This window comes from Tamandua tetradactyla, chromosome X, assembly GCF_023851605.1.
Source record: "Tamandua tetradactyla isolate mTamTet1 chromosome X, mTamTet1.pri, whole genome shotgun sequence".
Lineage (NCBI taxonomy): Eukaryota > Metazoa > Chordata > Mammalia > Pilosa > Myrmecophagidae > Tamandua > Tamandua tetradactyla.
The window spans coordinates 70,195,019-70,217,245 of NC_135353.1; the positions used below are offsets into that span (position 1 = coordinate 70,195,019).

At 38.3% G+C, this 22,227-nt stretch overlaps 1 pseudogene; it reads right to left on the minus strand.

The window, feature by feature from the left end:
* Positions 1-497: 497 nt before the first annotated feature.
* Positions 498-1,035, minus strand: LOC143670315 (acireductone dioxygenase pseudogene; annotated as a pseudogene).
* Between the last annotated feature and the right edge of the window lie 21,192 nt (positions 1,036-22,227).

Consider the following 22,227-nt stretch of genomic DNA (forward strand, 5'->3'; position numbering starts at 1 on the left):
CTACTGTGTAGTGTCCTTACCCTTTGGTCTGAAGAATTCCCTTTAGCATTGTTTGTAGGGCAGGTATAGTAGTGATAAATTCTCTCAGTTTTTGTTTATATGGGAATGTCTCCTTCATTTTTGAAAGTCTTGCTGGGTATAAAAGTCTTTGTTTGCAATTTTTTTTCAGCACTTTAACAATTTTGTATCCTCTTGCCTCTATCATTTCTGATGAGAAATTGGCATTTAATCTCTTTTTTTTAGAGAATCACTATTTTTATTTAGTTATAAAAAAGGGATGCAAAAATTAGTTTTATTGTTATTTTCATTAAAAAATATTCTGATACATTTAAATATTTAAATATAATAAAAAATATCATTAAAAATAATCTTGCATAGGAAAAGACAATCTAGCCTCAAGTCTACAATATAAAGGCAAAAAGAAAATGACTGATTTTCTGCTCAATTATCATGTTTAGGACTGTTACAAGTAATGTATTAGTTTCCAGAGAGCATCACTATGCTTTCTGGGTAAAAAACTTCACATACTGTACTTGAGCATCATGATGTTCAGCTGGCCGGTTGTATGCTGTCCACACTGGATCTCCAGAAAACAGCCACATTGCCTTCACATAGTTCATTTCATCCAGTGTGAAGTGGTGATAAATTCCAGCAGGAAGTGTTACCATGTCTCCTTTTTCCATAAAAATCCAGATCCACTTGTCCTCTTTATCCCTTACATCTAAAAGCCACTTCCTTCCCAAATGTATTGAACTTCATTATCCAAGTGCATATGTTCCTCATAAAATATTTTAGTCTTTTCTTAATAATTTGGTAATATATGTTTGTTTATTGTTATTGTGTCCATCAAAGAGTAGTTTCTCTCTGTTTAAATCTTTTCTAATTCTGGATCATTCTCATATTTGTCAGCATCCAGCTTCCAGTAAAAGACCCAAGTTGAAGCAGCTGCTCCAGGTCAGCTGGATGGCCGGGTTCCAGTCAGTGGGGCTTCCTCTGGTCCTCGGAAGACTTGTCCATATACCACGCATCCACCATCCTCAGTCTTGGGGGAGTGCAATGTGTGGCCTGTGGTAGGGCAGGAGCAGACTTTGTCCCAATCCCCTGGAGCTGCTCTGGCATTTAATCTTATTGGAATTCCCTTGTACATAACTCATTGCTTTTCTCTTGCAGCTTTCAGAACTCTGGTCTTGTCCTTGGCATTGGACAATTTGATCACTATGTGTCTAAGTATGGTTCTCTTTGAATTTTTCCTGCTTAAGTTTCATTGAGGACTTCTTGAATGTGCATATTCATATCTTTCATTAAATTTGGGGAGTTTTATGCCATTATTCCTTTGACTATTCCTTCTGCTCCTTTCTCCCTTTCTGGGACCCTATAGTGCATATATTGGTATACTTGATGGTATCCCACATGTCTCTTAAGCTATGTTCATCCTACATGTCCCTTAAATTCTGTTCATTCTTTTTATTTTCTTATCTTTCTGTTCTTCAGCCTGAATAATTTCAGTTGTCTTGTCTCTGAGTTCACTGATTCTTTCTTCTGCGACCTTCAGTTTGTTGTTGAAAACATCTAGGGAATTTTTCATTTCAGTTATTGTGTTATTCAACTCCAGTATTTCTTTGGAGAGATTCCCATATTATTCATTCATTGTTTCCCTCATATCCTTTAGTTCTTTCTGGATGGTTTCCTTTATCTTCTTGAGCATATTGAAGAACATCATTTAAAGATCTCCATCAAGTAAATCAAAAGCCTGGTTCTTTTTGTTGATGCAATCTGTATTTTTATCTTGTTACTTTGGATGGGCCATCATTTTCTGTTTCTTTGTCTTGTAATCTTTTGTTGCACACTGCGTGTTTTAATATTTTAAAGTATTAACTCTGAGATTTAGTTCTTGGGATGTCTCTTAAGTTTATATCCAGCTAGTGATATGACAGAGATTTTCATGAATGCCAGGAGCTAATGAAAACAAACAAACAGAGGCAAAAAGCGCTTATTTGCAAATTTGCTCTTCTTTGGCTGGTGGTCTCCTTCAGAGCTTAGTCCCACTATCAAGCAGATCAGCCTGAGGCAAATGGCAAACACAGGGTCCCCTCTGTCTTATCTGAGCTTGAATGGAGCCTGAGCAGGGGAGCCTGCTTCATCTCCTCCACTCATCCTTGCTAGAGGCCTCAGGAATGCACTGTACACTATCTATAGGAGTTTGAATGAATACTCCATCTACTCCCTTTGGAACAGAACTCCTCCCCCTGGGTGCTCTTTCCAGAGACCTAAAGCAGGTGGTTTTTTTTGCCCTAGACGCTTTCAACTTGTTTCTCACACTTTCTCAGCTGTCTGCAAGGGGCTACTCTGCCTTCACCACAAAGTCTTGGAGGGCAAGCCAGAACACTTCTTGCTCAGTCTCTCAGACTTCCACTTGCTAGATTGACACTGACATACATGTACTCCGGTATGCACCCAGGGGTCACTCTGTTCACTTTGGAACAGGCCAGGGACTTATAATAGGAGCACAAGCTGGTTCCGCATTGTGTTGTAGAGACAGTGGGAGAGGAGCCAGCAAGGGCCCCAGGAGCTTCTTCGCTTTTAAAGCTGCATTTTAAAAATTCAGCACTCATCTGGTCAATTCAGTCCTTTAACTGTTTTCTGCAGTTTTGAGGAAGATTACTGTCTTTAAGATTCCTCTGCTTGCTTTGTTTCAAGGGACTTGAAACAATGGCTGCTCTCAGTGCTGTCCCCCAATGATCTGAAGTAACTAGGATCAGGCCACCAAACCCTGGAGTTTGGAGGACTAGTTCTTTATGTCCCAATCTGGCACCAGAATGCTGAACAAGTAGCTGGAGCTCCAGTCTCCACTGCTGCTGGCCATGAGGCTAGGGTAAGGGGGTTGGTAACTGCTTCAGGGAGGGTGAAACTTGCTGGTCTTTTTTTTTTTTTTTAACAAATTACCAGTCTCTTCCTCTAGCTCCTACCTACACAATGCATAGTGTTCTGCTAGATTCTGCCGTTTCAAAGCGGTTGATTCAGTTCAATAGTTACTTTGGTGGAGGGACTGATTCCTGGAGCTTCCTACCCCACTATCTTCCCACAATCCGCTGCCCTTGTAAGGTTGTTGTTCTTTCTCTTTTTCCATTTCTATGGAGGTTGGCATGCTGGTCAGTGTTGAAAGAAGAAAGAAAACAGTTCTAGGTCTGTTCTTCTCTAACACATTAAACTGTAGAATTCATAAATTTTTAAAACATCAGGCTTACATGTGGCTTTGTTAACAAATTAATATATGGATTCAAGTATGGTAAATTAACATCTTCTCTCAAATAGACTGTAGTGGCTTGGAGTTTTGTACCCTGGAACAACACATTCTTAGTCCATTTCTGTGAGTGTGAACCCTTTTGTTGAGGTCACTTTAACTAAGGTGTGGCTCCACTGAACCGGATGGGTCTTAATCTCTGCCATCCCTCCAGGAATCTGGTATTGCTTTTGCTTTACTATTTTACCTGATATAAACAGCTCTAGTGGCTTCCATTTGGCCTTTCCTACCATAATAGCCCTCACCCCATAAGTCAGAGAGCCAATGTGGGGATTCTGCCAGTTGCTCAGTATGTTTATTCCAATTATGCATTCTGGAACTGGGAAAATAACTACAAAATGGGCCCAGGAACCCATTGGACCCACTGTGAGATGAACCTGAGCTAAAACTCCATTGATCACCTGGCCTCCATAAGCCCCTACTCTGACTGGTGGACCAGAGTGACATTTTGGGTCCCCTGGAATTAATGTCATGTATGAACTAGTGTCTAACAATCCCCAAAATATCTGATCATTTCCTTTTCCTCAATGCACAGTTACCCTGCTAAAAGGCCGTGGGTCTCCTTGGGGAAGGCTTAGGGGAAGATTGACAGTATAAATTCATGGCAGTGTAACAGGTTTCTTCCCCATAGGGACCTGGCCTCCCCTTCATTCAAGGGGTTCTGGGTCTGTAAACTGTCTCAAGCCTGGAAATTGATTAAGGGGCTGTGACTGTGTTTTTGTAATTCAAGTTAGACTTCTGTTCACTTGACCCAGAACTCTTCTTCTTATACAGCTCAAAGAAGAATTTAGTAGACTGCCCATCTATTGTACTTCTAGGTACCCCATGATCTATTAGCCAATGCCAGAAGTCTCTGCGAGTCAGATTATTTTGACTCCTGCCTTGAGTCTGCTGTCAATTATGATAGCCACACCTACCTTGTCTTTGGTGATTAAGTGCTGCCACCTGGCTTCTGCCAACTCTGGATCTGGTCATCCCCATTGTGTTTAAGGATTCCAGCTCAGTGACAGCAGTTCCCACACTAATATCTGACCTATAGAGAAGGGCGACTGCAGAGCTCTTCGGGGATGATGGAGATGGTCTCACAAATTTATTTTTCACAGTTCTGATAAAAGGTGTGTCCCCTGAACATTCCTGAGGTATATGAGCAGACTTACCACAACAAATCCACTCCAACATTCCAATCTCTCTAAGCCTTTGGATCCCCTCTTCTACATTATACTAGGGCACTTCTGACATTTCAACCTCAAGTAACTTTTTGATCCATGTTTCAGCTAATCATCCAAACAAACTAACCCCTTGAGCTGTAACACTGAATGCAGAGTCTCTGCTTAGTGGGCCCATATTAATAAATTCAGTCTGATCCAGCTTTATATTCCTTCCACCATTATCCCATACCCTTAAAACACATTACCACACATAATCCCCTGATTTCTGTCTATATAAATTGGAAAACTCATGCAGTTCTTTTGGAGTATAACATACCTCTTCACGGGTGACACTTTGTCCCTCACCTTTTGGGGCCTGTTGGGTTTTCAGTCTAGTTAAAGGTCTGGAAGAAAAGAAGGATGGTGGGGGTGGGTCATGAAAAAAATTAGAAGGATCTTCCAAGCCAATTACTTCAGGGCAGTCCTTTGCAGTTTCATCTGGTGAAACAGGATTAATCACTCCAGGCAGAGGAACAAGGGTTTTTTTCTCATGGGGGGTAATTACATGCTTCACAGACACTGAAGGGTTAATCCTGTCAGGTGGAGGTTGGGTGGCAGACTCCTCAGGACTGACTGGAGGTCTGGAAGCCATTTCCTCAGGGCAGGCTAGAGGTAGGGTGGCTACGTCCTCAGGGAGCACTATTACAGGGTTAGCTAGAAAAGACTCAGCACAATCTAGGGTTTCAATGTCTCCACAGCCATCATTATTAATCCATATGTCACCATCCTATTTTTCAGGGTCCCACTCCTTTCTAATCAATGCCCTCACTTTAATGGCAGACACCATGCAAGGTTGAGATTTCAGTTTGTCAAGTTGCTACTCTAACAATGAGACTCTGAGTCTGATTTTCAGAGATCTCAAGTCTGTGGCTATAAGAAATAAGATTTTCCTTAAGAGCACTCATAGAAACGTTTACATCTGTCATACAGCACATAAGCTTCTCATTTGAAGCCTTCAGCTCATCCCTTTCCCTCATCAATGTATCCACCATATCTAACAACGACCATCCAACATCTCTATACCACTTAATTCCACAAAACTCCTTAAAGGTGTCAAAAACATTATCACCCAGAGCTTTGCCTCATATAAGCATACAATTAGCAGAATTGAATTAAGATATTTTGACTATCTCTTTTGTCAGCTCACCCCGTGGACTGTCAGTGCCATCCTGATTACAGGAAACAAAGTCATTAGTGCCTTTGAGTCTAGTCAGAGTAGAAACCCACTTCTGGTACCAAGCTATATTAGTTAGAGTTCTCTAAAGAAACAGAATCAGCAGGAGATATTTGTAATTATAAAATTTATAAAGGTGTCTCGTGGAACAGTGGGGATGTAAGAGTCCAAGATCTGTAGGGCAGGCCATGAGCTGGCAGCTCCAATGAAGGTCCTCAAAGAACTCTCAGGAGAGGCTGGATGGCTGGCTGAAGCAGGAAAAGTGATTGTCTCTTCAGAATCCTCCTTTAAAAGTCTTCTGGTGATTAGATTTAGCATCACTCATTGTAGAAGAGACTCCACTTAGCTGACTGCAAATACAAGCATGTGTGGATACAACCAACATGGTCATGATTGAAATCCATGAAATGTTCTCACAGCAACAGGCAGACCAGCACTTGCCTGACCAGACATTTGGGCACCACCACCTGGCCAAATTGACATGTGAATCTGACTATCATACACCTCACACATAGTGTTACCATAGTTATTCTTTCACCTAATATATCATGTATAATAGATTATTTATTTTCTTAGGCTGCTCAAGACAGATACCACAAAATAGATAGGGTTTCTTTTTTTGTAAACTGTGTTTTCATTTAGGAATATATTCCTGCATAAACAAATAAACGTCTACTTAATCATTTTAATGACTTCATAGCATTCCACTGTACCAAACTTGTTTTATTCCTCAAAGCAGGTTTTCTCAGTTTTTTAAAAACATTTTTATTGTATAATAATGCATATATATACAAAGCAAAGAAAGGAAAAAGCAATAGTTTTCAAAACACCCTTCAACAAGTAGTGATAGGACAGATCCCAGAGTTTGTCATGGACTACCATACCATCGTCTCAGATTTTTCCTTCTAGCCACTCCAGAACATTGGCAGCTTGAACGAATATATATATATTTGAATAATATATATATATTAAGCAGCTTTATTGAAATATAATTGAACACCATACAATTCACCCTGTTAAAATGTACATTGCAATGACTTCTAGTGTATTCGCAGAGTTATGCAATCACCACCACAACCAAATTTAAAACATTTAAGTCACCCCAAGAAAGCAATCAAATCCCATTCCCTCCTCCTCCTAGACCCCTGGCAACCACTAACCTATTGTCTCCATAGATCTGCCTATTCTGGACATTTAACATAAATGAAATCATACAATATGTGGTCCTTTATGACTGGCTGCTTTCATTTAGCATGTTTTCGAGGTCCATACATATAATATGTATTGATACTTCATTGCTTTTTCTTACTGAATACTATTCCATTGCATGTTTTTTTTTTTCATTTACCATTTGTTGGACACTTGGGTTGTTTCCACTATTTGGCTATTATGAATAATGGTGCTCTGAACATTCACATTCAAGTTTTTGTGTGGACATAAAATTTCATTTTTCTTGGGTATACATACCTAGAAGTGAATTTGTTCAGTCATATGATAACTTTATGTTTAAGCTTTTGAGGAACTGTCAGACTGGTTTCCAAAGCAGCTGCACCATTTTATATTCCCACCATAAAGGGTTCCAATTTCTCCACATCTTTGCTACCCTTATTATTATCTATCTTTTTTATTATGGCTATCTGTGCAAATGTGAAGTGATATCTCATTGTGGTTTTCTGATTTGCATTTCCACGATGGCTAATGATGTTCATGTACTTCTTTTTGAAAAAATTTGTTTTATTTATTAAACATACCAACATACAAACACAAACATTCTTACCATGATCATTCCATTCTACATACATAATCAGTAACTCACAATATCATTACATAGTTGTATATTCATCATCATGATCATTTGCATCAGTTCAGAAAAAGAAACAGAAAACAGAAAAAAATCATAAGTACCATACACCTTACCCCTCCCTTTCATTGATCACTAGCATCTCAATCTACTAAATTTATTTTAGCATTTGCTCCCATATTTATTTATTTTTATGCCATATGTTTTACTCATCTGTTGATAAGGTAGATAAAAGGAGCATCAGACACAAGGTTTTCACAATCACACAGTCACATTGTGAAAGCTATATCATTATACAATCATCTTCAAGAAACATGGCTACTGGAACACAGCTCTACATTTTCAGGCAGTTCCCTCCAGCCTCTCCATTACACCTTAACTAAAAAGGTGATATCTATATTATGCATAAGAATAACCTCCAGGTTAACCTCTCAACTCTGTTTGGAATCTCTCAGCCATTGACACTTTATCTTGCTTCATTTCACTCTTCCACCTTTTGGTCAAGAAGGTTTCCTCAATCCCTTGGTGCTGAGTCCCAGCTCATTCTAGGATTTCTGTCCCACGTTGCCAGGAAGGCCCACACCTCTGAGAGTCATGTCCCATGTAGAGACAGGGAGGGCAGTGAGTTTGCTTGTCATATTGGCTGAGAGAGAGAGGCCACATCTGAGCAACAAAAGAGGTTCTCTTGGGGGTGACTATCACGCCTAATTTTAAGTATGCTTGACCTATCCTTTATGGGGTTAAGTTTCATATGAACAAAACCAAGATTGGGGGCTCAGTCTATTGCTTTGGTTGTTCCCACTGCTTGTGAGAATATCAAGAATTCTCCACATGCGGAAGTTGAATTTTGCCCCTTTCTCACCATTCCCCCAAGGAGACTTTGCAAATACTTTTTAATTCACTGTTCAAATCATTCTGGGATTTATCAGGGCATCACTCTGGACAAGCCTACAAAATCTCATGCCCTACTCAAGGTTCCATGTACTTATGATGTTCAATTAAGCTGTCCACATAAGTTATATTAAGAAATGCACTAGTCAAAATATAAATTTTGTGCCAAATAAACATTTTTTGCTTTATTCTCACATGTAAGTTAAAGTTTCAAAATATTAATTACCATCTATTTTCAAAACCCTGCAATATTGGCATTCCTTTGTTATTCTTCATGCAAAAACATTTTTAAATTTGTACATTTAGTCACTGTCATTATACAATCTAGGCATTCCTAGATTGTTCCATCTCAGTCTTTATCATATATCCTTCCTTCAGATTTCATTTCTGCCCCCAGGCCTCCTCCCTCTATCATTCTCACATTCAGCTTCTTTCAGTGTTCCAGCATTATTGTATTGCAATTAGGTAGTATTGTGCTATCCATTTCTGAATTTTTACAATCAGTCCCATTGCACACTCTGTATCCCTTCAGTTCCAGTTACCCAATATCTACCCTATTTCTATCTCCTGATGACCTCTGTTCTTAACTGAAACTCTCCAAGTTCATTCATTAATGTTAGTTCATATCAGTGAGACCATACAGTATTTGTCCTTTTGTTTCCAGCTAATCTCACTCAGCATAATGTCCTTAAGGTCCATCCATGTTTTTACATACATCATAACTTTATTCTGTCTTACAGCTGCATAATATTCCATCATATGTACATACCACAGCTTATTTAGCCACTCATCTGTTGATGGACATTTTGGTAGTTTCCATCTCTTTGCAACTGTAAATAATGCTGCTATAAACATTGGTGTGCAAATGTCCATATGTGTCCTTGCCCTCATGTCCTCTGAGTAAATACCTAGCAATGGTATTGCCGGGTCATATGGCAATTCTATATTTAGCTTTTTAAGTAACCGCCAAACTGCCTTCCACAGTGGTTGTACCATTTAACATTTCCACCAACAGTGGATAATTGTGTCTCTTTCTCCACATCTTCTCCAGCACTTGTCATTTTCTGTTTTATTTATAATGGCCATTCTGGTGGGTGTGAGATGATATCTCATTGTGGTTTTGATTTGCATTTCCCTAACAGCCATGGAAGTTGAGCATCTTTTCATGTGCCTTTTGGCCATTTGTATTTCCTCTTATTAGAAGTGTCTGTTCAAGTCTTTTTCCCACTTTGTAATTGGGTTGTCTGTCTTTTTGTTGTTGAGTTGAACAATCTCTTTATATTCTGGATCCTAGACCTTTATCTGATATATCATTTCCAAATATTGTCTCTCATTGTATAGGCTTTTTGTTTTCTTGACAAAGTACTTTGATGCACAAAAGTGTTTAATTTTGAGGCATTCCCATTTCTTTCTTTCTTTCTTCAATGCTTGTGTTTTGGGTGTAAGGTCTAGGAAACCACCTCCTAGTATAAGATTTATAAGATATTTCCCTACATTTTCTTCTAACAGTTTTATGGCCTTAGATCTAATGTTTAGGTCTTTGATCCATTTTGAGTTAATTTCTGTATAGGGTGTGAGATATGGATATTCTTTCATTCTTTTGCATGTGGATATCGAGTTCTCTAGGCACCATTTATGAAGACACTGTTCTGTCCCAGGTGAGTTGGCTTGACTGCCTCATCAAAGATCAATTGTCCATAGACGGGAGGGTCTATATCTGAGCACTCTATTCTATTCCATTGGTCAGTATATCTATCTTTAGGCCAGTACCATGCTGTTTTGACCATTGTAGCTTCATAATATGCCTTAAAGTCAGGTAGCATGAGACCACCGACTTCATTTTTCTTTCTCAGGATAGTTTGTTATTCAGGGCACCCTGCCCTTCCAGATAAATTTGGTTATTGGTTTTTTTATTTCTGAAAAGTAAATTTTTGTAATTTTAATTGGTGTTGCATTGAATCTGTAAATCAGTTTAGGTAGAATTGACATCTTAACTATATTTAGTTTTTCAATCCATGAACACAGTATACCCTTCTATTTATTTAAGTCTTCTGTGATTTCTTTTAACAATTTCTTGTAGTTTTCTTTGTATAGGTCTCTTGTCTCTTTAGTTAAATTTATTCATAATTATTTTATTCTTTTGGTTGCATTGTAAATGGAATTTTTTTTCTTGATTTCCCCCTCAGATTGTTCCTTGCTGGTGTATAGAAACACTACAGATTTTTGAGTGTTGATGTTGTAACCTGTCACTTTGCTGTACTCATTTATTAGCTCTAGTAGTTTTGCTGTGGATTTTTCGGAGTTTTCTACATACAGTATCATATCATCTGCAAACAGTGAGAGTTTTACTTCTTCCTTTCCAATTTTGATGCCTTGTATTTCTTTTTCTTCTCCAATTGCTCTGACTAGAACTTCCAACACAATGTTGAATAACAATGGTGATAGTGGACATCCTTGTCTTGTTTCTGATCTTAGGGGGAAAGTTTTCAGATTTTCCCCATTGAGGATGATGTTAGCTGTGGGTTTCATATATTCCCTTTATCATGTTGAGGAAGTTCCCTTCTATTCCTATCCTTTGAAGTGTTTTCAACAGGAAAGGATGTTCAATTTTGTCAAATGTCTGTTCTGCATCAATCGAGATTACCATGTGGTTTTTCTGCTTTGATTTGTTGATATGGTGCATTACATTAATTGATTTTCTTATGTTAAACCATCCTTGCATACTGGGGTGAATCCTATTTAGTTATGGTATATAATTCTTTTAATGTGCTGCTGGATTCAATTTGCTAGAATTTTGCTGAGGATTTTTGCATCTATATTCCTTAGAGAGACTGGTCTGTAGTTTTCTTTTTTGCAATATCTTTGTCTGGCTTTGGTGTGAGGGTGATGTTGGCTTCGTAGAATGAGTTAGGTAACTTTCCCTCCTCTTCAATTTTTTTTGAAGAGTTTGAGCAGGATTGGTACTAATTCTTTCTTGAATGTTTGGTAGAATTCACCTGTGAAGTCATCTGGTCCTGGACTTTTCTTTTTGGGAAACTTTTTAATGACTGATTGAATTTCTTTACTTGTGATCGGTTTGTTGAGGTTGTCTATTTCTTCTCAAGTCAATGTTGGTTGTTCATGCCTTTCTAGGAAGTTGTCCATTTCATCTACATTGTTGTATTTATTAGCATAAAGTTGTTCATGGTATCCTCTCATTACTTCCTTTATTTCTGTGGGGTCAATGGTTATGTCTCCTCTCCCATTTCTGATTTTATTTATTTGAATCCTCTCTCTTCTTCTTTTTGTCAACCTCGCTAAGGGTCTATTAATCTTACTGATTTTCTCATAAAACTGACTTCTGGTTTTGTTGATTTCCTCGACTGTTTTCAAGTTCTCAATTTCATTTATTTCTGCTCTAATCTTCATTATTTCTTTCCTTTTGCTTGCTGTGGGGTTGGTTTCTCTAGTCCTGTTCTTTCCCTGGTTCTTCCAAGTTGATAGTTAATTCCTCGATTTTTGCTCTTTCTTCTTTTTTGATATAGATATTTAGGGCAATAAATTTCCCTCTTAGCACTGCCTTAGCTGCATCCCATAAATTTTGATATGTTGTGTTTTCGTTTTCATTTACCTCGAGGTATTTACTGATTTCTCTTGTAATTTCTTCCTTGACCCACTGGTTGTTTAAGAGTGTGTTGTTGAACCTCCATATATTTGTGAATTTTCTGGCACTCTGCCTATTATTGATTTCCAACTTCATTTCTTAATGATCTGAGAAAGTGTTTTGTATTATTTCAATCTTTTAAAATTTATTGGGACTTGCTTTGTGACCCAGCACGTGGTCTATCCTTGAGAATGATCCAGAGCACTTGAGAAAAAGGTATATCCTGCTGTTGTGGGGTGTAATATTCTACATATTTCTGTTAAGTCTAGTTCATTTATTGTATTATTCAAATTCTCTGTTTCTTTATTGATCCTCTACTTAGATGTTCTTTCCATTGATGTGAGTGGGGAGTTGAACTCTCCACCTATTATGGTAGATATGTCTTTTTCTCTTTTCAGTGTTTGCCTCATGCATTTTGGAGCATTCTGGCTCAGTGCATAAATATTTATGATAGTTATGTCTTCTTGTTGAGTTGTTCCTTTTATTAATGCATAGTGTCCTTTTTCTCTTTTAACTATTTTACATTTGAAGACTAATTTGTTGGATATTAGTATAGCTGCTCTGCTCTTTTCTGATTGCTATTTGCATGAAATGTCTTTTCCCAAGTTTTTACTTTCAACCTATGTTTATCCTTGGGTCTAAGATGCATTTCCTGTAGACAGCATATAGCTGGGTCCATTCTTCCAGTCTATGTCTTTTGATTGGGGAATTTAATCCATTAACATTCAGTGTTATTACTCTATGGGAAGTACTTTCTTCTACTATTTTGTCTTTTGAATTTTATATGTCATATTTAATTTTTCTTCCTTTTACCTTTACTGATAGTCTTCATTTCTACACACTTCTGCATTACTGATAGTCTTCATTTCTACACACTTCTACACCACTCTCTCTCCTGTCTTTTCATATCTGCCTCTAGTGCTCCCTTTAGTATTTCTTGCAGAGCCTGTCTGTTGGTCACAAATTCTCTCAGTGATTTTTTTCTCTGCAAATGTTTTAATTTCCCCCTCATTTTTTGAAGAACAATTTTGCTGGATATTGAATTCTTGGTTGGCAGTTTTTCTTTTTTAATAATTTAAATATATCATCCTACTGTCTTCACGCCTCCATGATTTCTGCTGAGAAATTTACACATAGTCTCATTGGGCTTCCCTGATATGTGACGGATTGCTTTTCTCTTGCTGCTTTCAAGATTCTGTCTTTCTCTTTGACATCTGACATTCTGATTAGTAAGTGTCTTGGAGTATGTCTATTTGGATCTATTCTGTTTGGGGTACACTGCACTTCTTGGATCTTTTTTTAAGATTTTAAAGTCTTTCACAAGTCTTTTTAGTCTTATTTTATGTCTTTCATAAGAGTTGGGAAATTTTCAATGATAATTTCCTCCAGTAGTTTTCTCCTCCTTTTCCCTTCTCTTCTCCTTCTGGGACATCCACAACATGTATATTTGTGTGCTTCATATTGTCATGCAATTCCCTGAGACCCTGCTCATATTTCTCCATTCTTCTCCCTAAATTTTCTTTTGCTTGTCGGATTTCAGGTGTTCCATCCTCCAGTTCACTAATCCTATCTTCTGCCTCTTGAAATCTGACATTGTAAGTTTCCATTTTTTTTATCTCTTCTACTGTGCCTTTCATTCCCATAATTTCTGTGATTTGTTTTTTTCAGACTTTTCATTTCTTCTTTTTGTTCGTTCCTTGCCTTCTTTATATCCTCTGTCAATTCATTGATTTGATTTTTTTCTTAACATGTGATCATTCCATTCTACATATATAATCAGTAATTCACAATTACATCATCACATAGTTGCATATTAATCATCATGATCATTTCTTAGAACATTTGCATCAATTCAGAAAAAGAAATAAAAAGACAACAGAAAAAACTCATACATACCATACCCCTTACCCCTCCCTTTCATTGATCACTAGCATTTCAATCTGCTCCTTTCCCATCTGGGAAGCAGCCTGTTGGGGAGGGGTGCTGGCTCCACAGCTTGGAGAACTCACAGTTCTGTGTGGGCTTGCAGCCAGTCCAGCTTGTCCAGACTGGGGTACAATTTGTGTCCAGTCATGATGTGACCCCAGCAGTTGTTCCATACTCTTCCTGGCTGTTTACTAGCTGCTCTGGAGGATGAAGTAAATCCCTCACCTTGCTAAGCCACCATATTGCCCCTATTTTCCCAAATATACATTTTTTATTATCACTTTTTTCTTTTTTGTGAAAAATAATATATATACAAAAAAGCAATACAGTTCAATGCACAGCACAACAATTAATTGTAGAACAGATTTCAGAGTTTGGTATGGGTTACAATCCCACCATTTTAGGTTTTTACTTCTAGCTGCTCTAAGATACTGGAGACTAAAAGAAATATCAGTATAATGATTCAGCAATCATACTCATTTGTTAAACCATACCTTCCCTGTATAACTCCACCATCACCTTTGATCTTACTCCCACTCTTCAGGGGTGTTTGGGCTATGCTCATTCTAACTTTTTCATGTTGGAAGGGCTGTCAATAATAAGAGGTAGGGAGATGAAACTAGCTGATATTCTAGAAAGGCTAGCCCTTCTATATTTCAGGACTTATCTGTTCCAGGGACACATCTAGAGGTTGTAGGTTTCTGGAAAGTTACCCTAGTGCATGGAACCTTTGTAGAATCTTATATATTGCACTAGGTGGTCTTTAGGATTGGCTGGAATGGTTTTGGTAAGTTATGAAAGGTAGCAATATCTAACTGAAGCTTGCATAAGGCAAGACTCATCCCTAGGAGTCATCTCCCATGCAGTCAAGGAGACATTCATCCCTGGATGTCATGTCTTATGTAGGGGGGAGGGCAATGCTTTCCTTGCAGAGTTGGGCTTAGAGAGAGAGGCTATACCTGAGTGGAAAATAGAGGTCCTCCAGAAGTAACTCTTTGGCACAGCAATAGGTAGGGTAGGCTAAGCTTCTCTGCTGCATACATAAGGTTCACAACAATAAGCCTCAAGATCAAGGGCTTGGCCTGTTGATTTGGGTGTCACTGATATTTGACACAATATCAGGGGTTTCCCTGGTGGTAATGTTTAATAGTTCCATATTTTTCTACCATCCCTAAAGGGACTTTGTCAATACTTTTTGATCATGTGCTTAACATACTTTGGGATATATCCAGGTATTACATTAAGCTACATGGGATTAAAGGTCCTCATTCTTATTCTGGACTCCCTGTGATTGGGTTGTTAAATTATCTGTCCAAACAGGTTGAATTAGATTATATGCTACAGAAACTTTAGGTCCTGGACAAAATAAAACTTTCCTCCTTTGGTATCAAAGAGGTTCTAAATATCAACAATGTCTATCTTACCCCTATATTCTGAATTACCTTGATCTCAACATGATTGGATTCATTCTTGTCTTTAAATACCAGATTATACATTTATAAAACAGCCTCTCAAAATCCAGAAATGACACTCCAGACTAAATGTGACTGCTATAAGAGCTATAATTGCTTTTTTTTGTTTCAAGCTTATTTTGCCCCACCAAATGTCCCACAGGATCATTCACAATTTTCCATGCCTTACAACTTCATTCCTTTTTTGTAGCAGCATAATGTTAGATCATATGTGTACACCATCACTTACCAATCTGCTTCTCAGTCAGTGTATCCTTCAGCCATCTCCATTCATTAGGCCATGTATACTGTCCAAAGTGGAGTCATACAGTAACTATCCTTTTGTGTCTGGCTTATTTCACTCAGCATTATGTCCTCAAGACTCATCCATCTTGTCATGTGCTTCAGGATGTCATCTCATCTTACTGCTGCATAACATTCCATTGGATGCATATACCACATTTTAATCCACTTGTCTGCTAATGGGCACTTGGATTGTTTCCATCTTTTGGCGATTTGAATAATGGTGCTATGAACATCAGTGTGCAAATATCTGTTTGTGTCACTGCTTTCAGCTCTTCTGGGTAAATATGGAGTAGTGGTATTACTGGGTCATAGAGTAACTCTATATTTAGTTTCCTAATGAACCACCAGATTATCTTCCACAGTGGTTGTACCATTATATATTCTGACCAGCAGTGCATAAGTGTCCCAATTTCTCCACATCCTCTCCTAACATTTATAGTTTCCTATTTGTTTAATAGCACCCATTCTTATAGGTGTGAGGGGCATCTCATTGTAGTCTTGATCTGCATTTCCCTTATAGCTAATGAGAATGAACATCTCTTCATATACTTATTTTTTTTTTTACTATTTTTTTTTTAACATGGGCAGGCACCGGGAATCGAACCCGGGTCCTCGGGCATGGCAGGCAAGCACTCTTACCTGCTGAGCCACCGTGGCCCGCCCTCTTCATATACTTTTGAGTCAATCTGTATTTGCTCTTCAGAAAAATGCCTATTCATATCTTTAGCCCATTTTATAATTGGGTTCTTTGTTCTTTTGCTGTTGAGTTGTAGGATTACTTTATGTAATCTTGTGTCCAGTATAAGCATTAGAGCAGTTAGCTGGTCTACGGGGTGGCACCCTGGTGTGCTCGTGTGCAGAGCTCTGGGGCAGCAGCTGGTGGGCTGGGGGTGGGTGTGGCCAGGTTGCGCAGGTCAGTGCTTGCCCTGAGCTGGGGGGTGTGACTAGAGACTGTGTGCATGCACTGATTTAGGAGGCCTGTAAACTTATGTACATGTGTGCAGAGCTGGGGGTGGGCAGGTTAGGGTTGTGTGACTGTATGGGCTGGGAGCGGGTGTAGCCTGGGTGTGAATGTATGTGCCTGCAGCCTTGATGCACAGGCGACCACCTGCAGGTGGTAGGGAGAGGGAGGTGGGTGTTGAGGGGCTGGGCTTGGGTGGGCGGGTCTCAGGAGGGGCAGGGCAAGACTCTGCGCTTCTGGAGGGGAATGGGTTAGACTAGCACAGGCCTGCCTGTGCTTTGGGTGGGGGTGTGGGACAGGGCATGGGCCCTTGGGGGTGGGGAGGGGTTGTGGGATGTGGGTGGGTGACGGGTTTCAGGTGCATCGGGTGTGGGATGAGTCGTGGGTTGCAGGGCTGCTTGGGTGAGGGTAGTGTGTTCAAGGAATGAGGCTTGGCTTACTTCCTTGTTCCTGTCTATCCATCTGTGCACTCCTGAGGGATCCAGGCTTCTGTTTGGAGAGGGGTGCATTAGGCTGTTTGCACTAACTGGATGGTCTCTGATTCTCTGCATCTCAGTTCCTCAGCTTTCACAACCAAGGCCTGCTTATGTGATGTAGAAGACCCTCTCGGTTCAGTTATACCCTGCCATCTCAGTTGCCTTCCTGTCCCTTCTCTAGCTTTTCCTTGGAGAAGGTGTGAACTTAACCAATCCTATTTCATTGTGAATTTTTTATAGGGTGTAAGGGAAGTGTCTTCTTTCATTCTCTTGGCTATTGATATCCTGCTTTCCCATGCCCATTTATTGAAGAGACTATTCTGACTTAAAACAGTGAATTTGGGGGCCTTGTTGAAGATCAATTGACCATAGATTTGGTGGTATATCTCTGCATTCTCAATTTAGTTTCATTGATTATACTTTTGTCTTTGTGCCAGTATTATGTTGTTTTCACTGCCGTGGCTTTATAGTAAACTTTAAAGTCAAGAAGTGTTAGTACGCCCACTTCGCTCTTCTTTATTAGGATATCTTAGCTACCCAAGGTCTCTTTTCCTTCCAAATTAATTTGATCGCAAGCTTTCCCAAGTCTTCAAAGTAGGTTGTTGGAATTTTGATTGGTATTGTGTTGAATCTGTACATCAATTTGTGTAGAACTGACATCCTGACAACATTCAACCTTCCTATCCATGAGCACAGAATGTCTTTCCACCTATATAGATCTTTGATTTCTTTTAGCACTGTTCTGTAGTTTTTTGTGACTGGTCCCTAATATCTGTAGTTAAGTTCATTCCTATATAATTGATTTTTTAAGTTGCTATTTTGAGTGGAAAGCTTTCCTTATTTGTCTCCTCATTTAAGTCATAATTTTTGTGTAAAACATTACTGATTTTTGGGTATTAATCTTGTATCCTGCTACTTTACTGAATTTGTTTATTAGCTCAAGTAGTTTTGTCATAGATTTTTCAGGGTTGCTCAAGTATAGGATCATGTCATCTGTAAATAAAGGAATTTTCACTTCTTCCTTTCTGATTTAGATGCCTTTTATTCCTTTGTACTGCCTGATTGCTCTAGCTGGAATTTCTAGTACAATGTGGTGATAATGGGCATCCTTGTAACATTTCTATCTTACAGGGAATGTTCTTAATCTCCCACCATTGAGTATGATGTTGGCTATTGGTTTTTCATATATTCCCTTTATGATATTGAGGAAGTTTCCTTCAGTTCCTACCTATTGCAGATGCTGAATTTTTTAATGATTTTTCAGCATCAATCAAGATGATCAAGTGACTTTTCCCTTACATTTTATTGATATGCTGCATTACATTGATTGATTTTTTTGTGTTGAACCACTGTTGCATTCCTGGTATAAACCTCATTTGGTCATGGTGTAAAAGTCCTTTCATGTGTCATCAGATTTGATTTGCTACTATTTTGTTGAGAATTTTTGCATCTATATTCATTAGGGAGATTGGTCTGTAGTTTTTCTTTCTTGTAGCTTCTAATACCAGTTTTGGTATTAGAGTAATGTTATCTTCATAAAATGAGGTAGTATTTTGGTTCACTAAACCTGCTGGAATGCAATATAGAAGAAATGAAATGGCTTTTAAAAAGGGAATTTATTTAAGTTGTAAGTTTACAGTTCTAAGGCTCTAAAAATGTCCAAATTAAGGCAATAACAAGAGGTTATCTTCACTCAAGAATGGGTGATGCCATTGGGACTACCTCTGTCAGCTGGGAAGGTACATGGCTGGTGTCTGCTGGGGGTTTTGGCTTCTGAACACCTCTGTCAGCTGGGAAGCACATGGTAACATCTACTAGCTTTCTCTCTAAGCTTCTCATTTCATAAGGCTTCCCTAGGGGCATTTTCCTTCTGAATCTCCAAAGATCTCTGGTTGTGTGGGTTCTGAAGTTTTTTCAAAAATGGTTCCCTCTTAAAGGACTCTAGTAAGGAACCCCACTTTGAATGGGTGGAGAAACACCTCCATGGAAACCACCGAATCAACAGGCCACACACACAATTGAGTGGGCCACATCTTCATGGAAACAACTTAATTAAAAAGATCCCACCCAACAGTATTGACCACGATTAAAGAACATGGCTTTTCTGGAGTATACAACCAGCACAGGAAGCATTCCCTTTTCCTCATGTTTATGGGAAGACTTTGAGAAGGATTGGTGTTAGTTCTTTTTAGAATGTTTGACAAAATTCCCCTGTGAAGCATCTCACCCTGGGCTGTTCTTTGTAGGAAGATTTATGATGACTGCTTGAATCTCTTTACTTGTAATTAGTTTGTTGAGATACTCTTTTTCTTCTTAAGTCATTGTAGGTAATTCATATATTTCTAGGAATTTTCCCATTTCATCTAAGTTGCCTAGTTTGGGGTGTAATTGTTCATAGTATCACCTTACGATTTTTAAAATTTCATTAGGATCCATGGTAATGATACCCATCTTATTTCTGATCTTGCTTCTTTGTATCCTCTCTCTCTTTTTCTTTTGTCAGTCTAGCTAGGAGTCCACTGATTTTACTGATTTTCTCAAAGAACTTACTTTTGGTTTTGTTGATTATTTCTATTTTTCTCCCATTCATTTAACTCTGCATTAATCTTTGTTATTTCTCTTCTATTTGCTTTGGGGTTAGTTTGCTATTCCTTCCCTAGTTTCTCCAGGTGAGCAATTAAGTCCTCAATTTTTGCTCTTTCTTCTTTTAAATATAGGCATTTAAGGCAATAAATTTCCTTCTCAGTACTGCCTTTGCTATAACCCATAAATTCTGATACTTTCATTTATATTAGTCACCAGATATTTACTAATTTATCTAGCAATTTCTTCTTTGACCCACTGATTATTTAAGGGTGTATTGTTTAATTTCCATGTATTTGTGAAAGTTTTGGTCCTTTGGTAGTTATTAATTTCCAGTTTTATTCTATTGTGGTTAGAGAAAGTGCTTTGAATAATTTCAATCTTGTTAAATTTATGAAGACCTATTCTTTGATCTATCATAAAGAACATTCCAAGGGCAGTAGAGAAGAGTGTATATCCTGGTGTCTTGGGGTGTACTGATCTATATATGTCTGTCAGGTCTAATTCATTTAGCATGTTGTTCAAGTCCTCTATTTCCTTGTTGATCCTCTGTCTGGTTGTTCTATCTGTAAAAGACAGTGGTGGATTGAAGCATCCCACTATTATTGTTGAAATGTCTATTCTTCCCTTCAGTTTTGTCAATATTTACCTCATGTACTTTGGAGCTCTTTGATTGGGAGAATAAACATTTATGACTGTTATTTTTTTTTAGTGAATTGTCCCTTTTATTAATATGTAGTGTCTTTCCTTGTCTCTCATGACATCTTTACATTTAAAGTCTATTTTATCTGATATTAATATAGCTACTCCTCCTTTCTTTTGGTTACAGCTTGCACAGAAGGTCTTTTTCATCCTTTCATTTTCAATATGTTTATATGTTTGGGTCTAAAGATGAGTGTCTTTTAAGCAGCACACGGATCATATTTTTAATACATTCTGCCAATTAATATCTTTTAATTGGTGAATTTAGTCTGTTAACTTTTAAAGTTTTTGCTGTAAAGGCAGGTCTTGAATCTACCATCTTATCTTTTAAACTTTTATTTGTCAGATCTATATATTCTTTCCCTTCTCTATTTTTATCTTTTAAGTTACCTTTACTGATACTCTTCAATTCTGTGCCCTCCTCCAGACCTCTCTGTCCTGTCTTTTTTTCAGCTGATAGAACTCTCTTTAGCATTTCTTGTTGGGGAGATCTCTTGTTGGCATATTCTCTCAGCCTTTGTCTGAGAAGATTGTAATCTCTCCCTCAAATTTTGAATGACAACTTGGCTGGATAAAGAATTCTTGGCTGGAAGTCTCTCTTGTTCAGGATCTTAAATATATCATACCCTTGCCTTCTTGCCTCCATGGCAAGAGTAGTCTGAACTCAGTCTTATGTGGTTTCCTTTGTATTTAATGAATTGCTTTTCTTTTGCTGCTTTCAGGACTTTCTGCTTCTCTTCAACATTTGACAGTCCAATTAGTACGTGTCTTGGAGTATGCCTATTTGGGTTTATTTTATGTGGGATTCATTGACCTTCTTTGATTTGCATATTTATGTCTTTTATAAGAGTTGGGAAGTTCTCCTCCATTATATCTTCAACTAAATTTCTTAATCCTTTACTCTTCTCTTCTCCTTCTGGGACACTGATGATTCTTGTATTTGTGCTCTTTGTGTTATCTATCATTTCCCTGAAATCCTGTTTCATTTTTCCATCTTTCTTGCCATTTGTTTTTGTGCATTTGAGTTCTATTATTCTGTCTTCTAGTTCACTTATTCTTTCTTCTGTCTCTTCAAATCGGTTCTTATGTGTCTTTAGTAGATTTTAAATTTGGTCTACAGTGTCTTTCATCTCTATGAAATCCATTGTTTTTCTGTTTATTTAATTTAAATTTCTTTAAAATTTTTCTTTCTTCTTTATGCTCTTCTAGTGCCTTCTTGACATCCTTTATGTCATTATGAACATCCTTGATTAGTTGTTCCAAATTCCGTGTCCTCTCTGGTGTTTTAATTTGGTCATTGGCTGGGCCATATCTGCTTGAACCCTGCATGTTTTGTAATTTTCTGTTGCATTCAGGGCATTTGTTTATCTTGATGACATTTTTTGCAAGTTGATTTCCTTGACTCGTCTAAAGTTTTGCATTTGCTTCAGTTTGTGTTGAAGGTCTCTGTTCTAGTTTGCTAGCTGCCAGAATGCAACACACCAGAGATGGATTGGCTTTTAATAAAAAGGGATTTATTTTGTTAGTTCTTCAGAGGAAAGGCAGCTAACTTTCATCTGAGGTTCTTTCTTATGTGGGAAGGCTCAGGGTAATCTCTGCTGGCCTTCTCTCCAGGCCTCTGGGTTCCAACAACTTTCCCTGGGGTGATTCCTTTCTGCATCTCCAAAGGCCTGGGCTGAGCTGCAAGTGCTGAGATGAAGTATGCCGAGCTGCTTGGGCTGTGCTACCTTGCGCTCTCTCATTTAAGCACCAGCCAATTAAGTCAAACATAATTCATTGCAGCAGGCATGCCTCCTAGCTGACT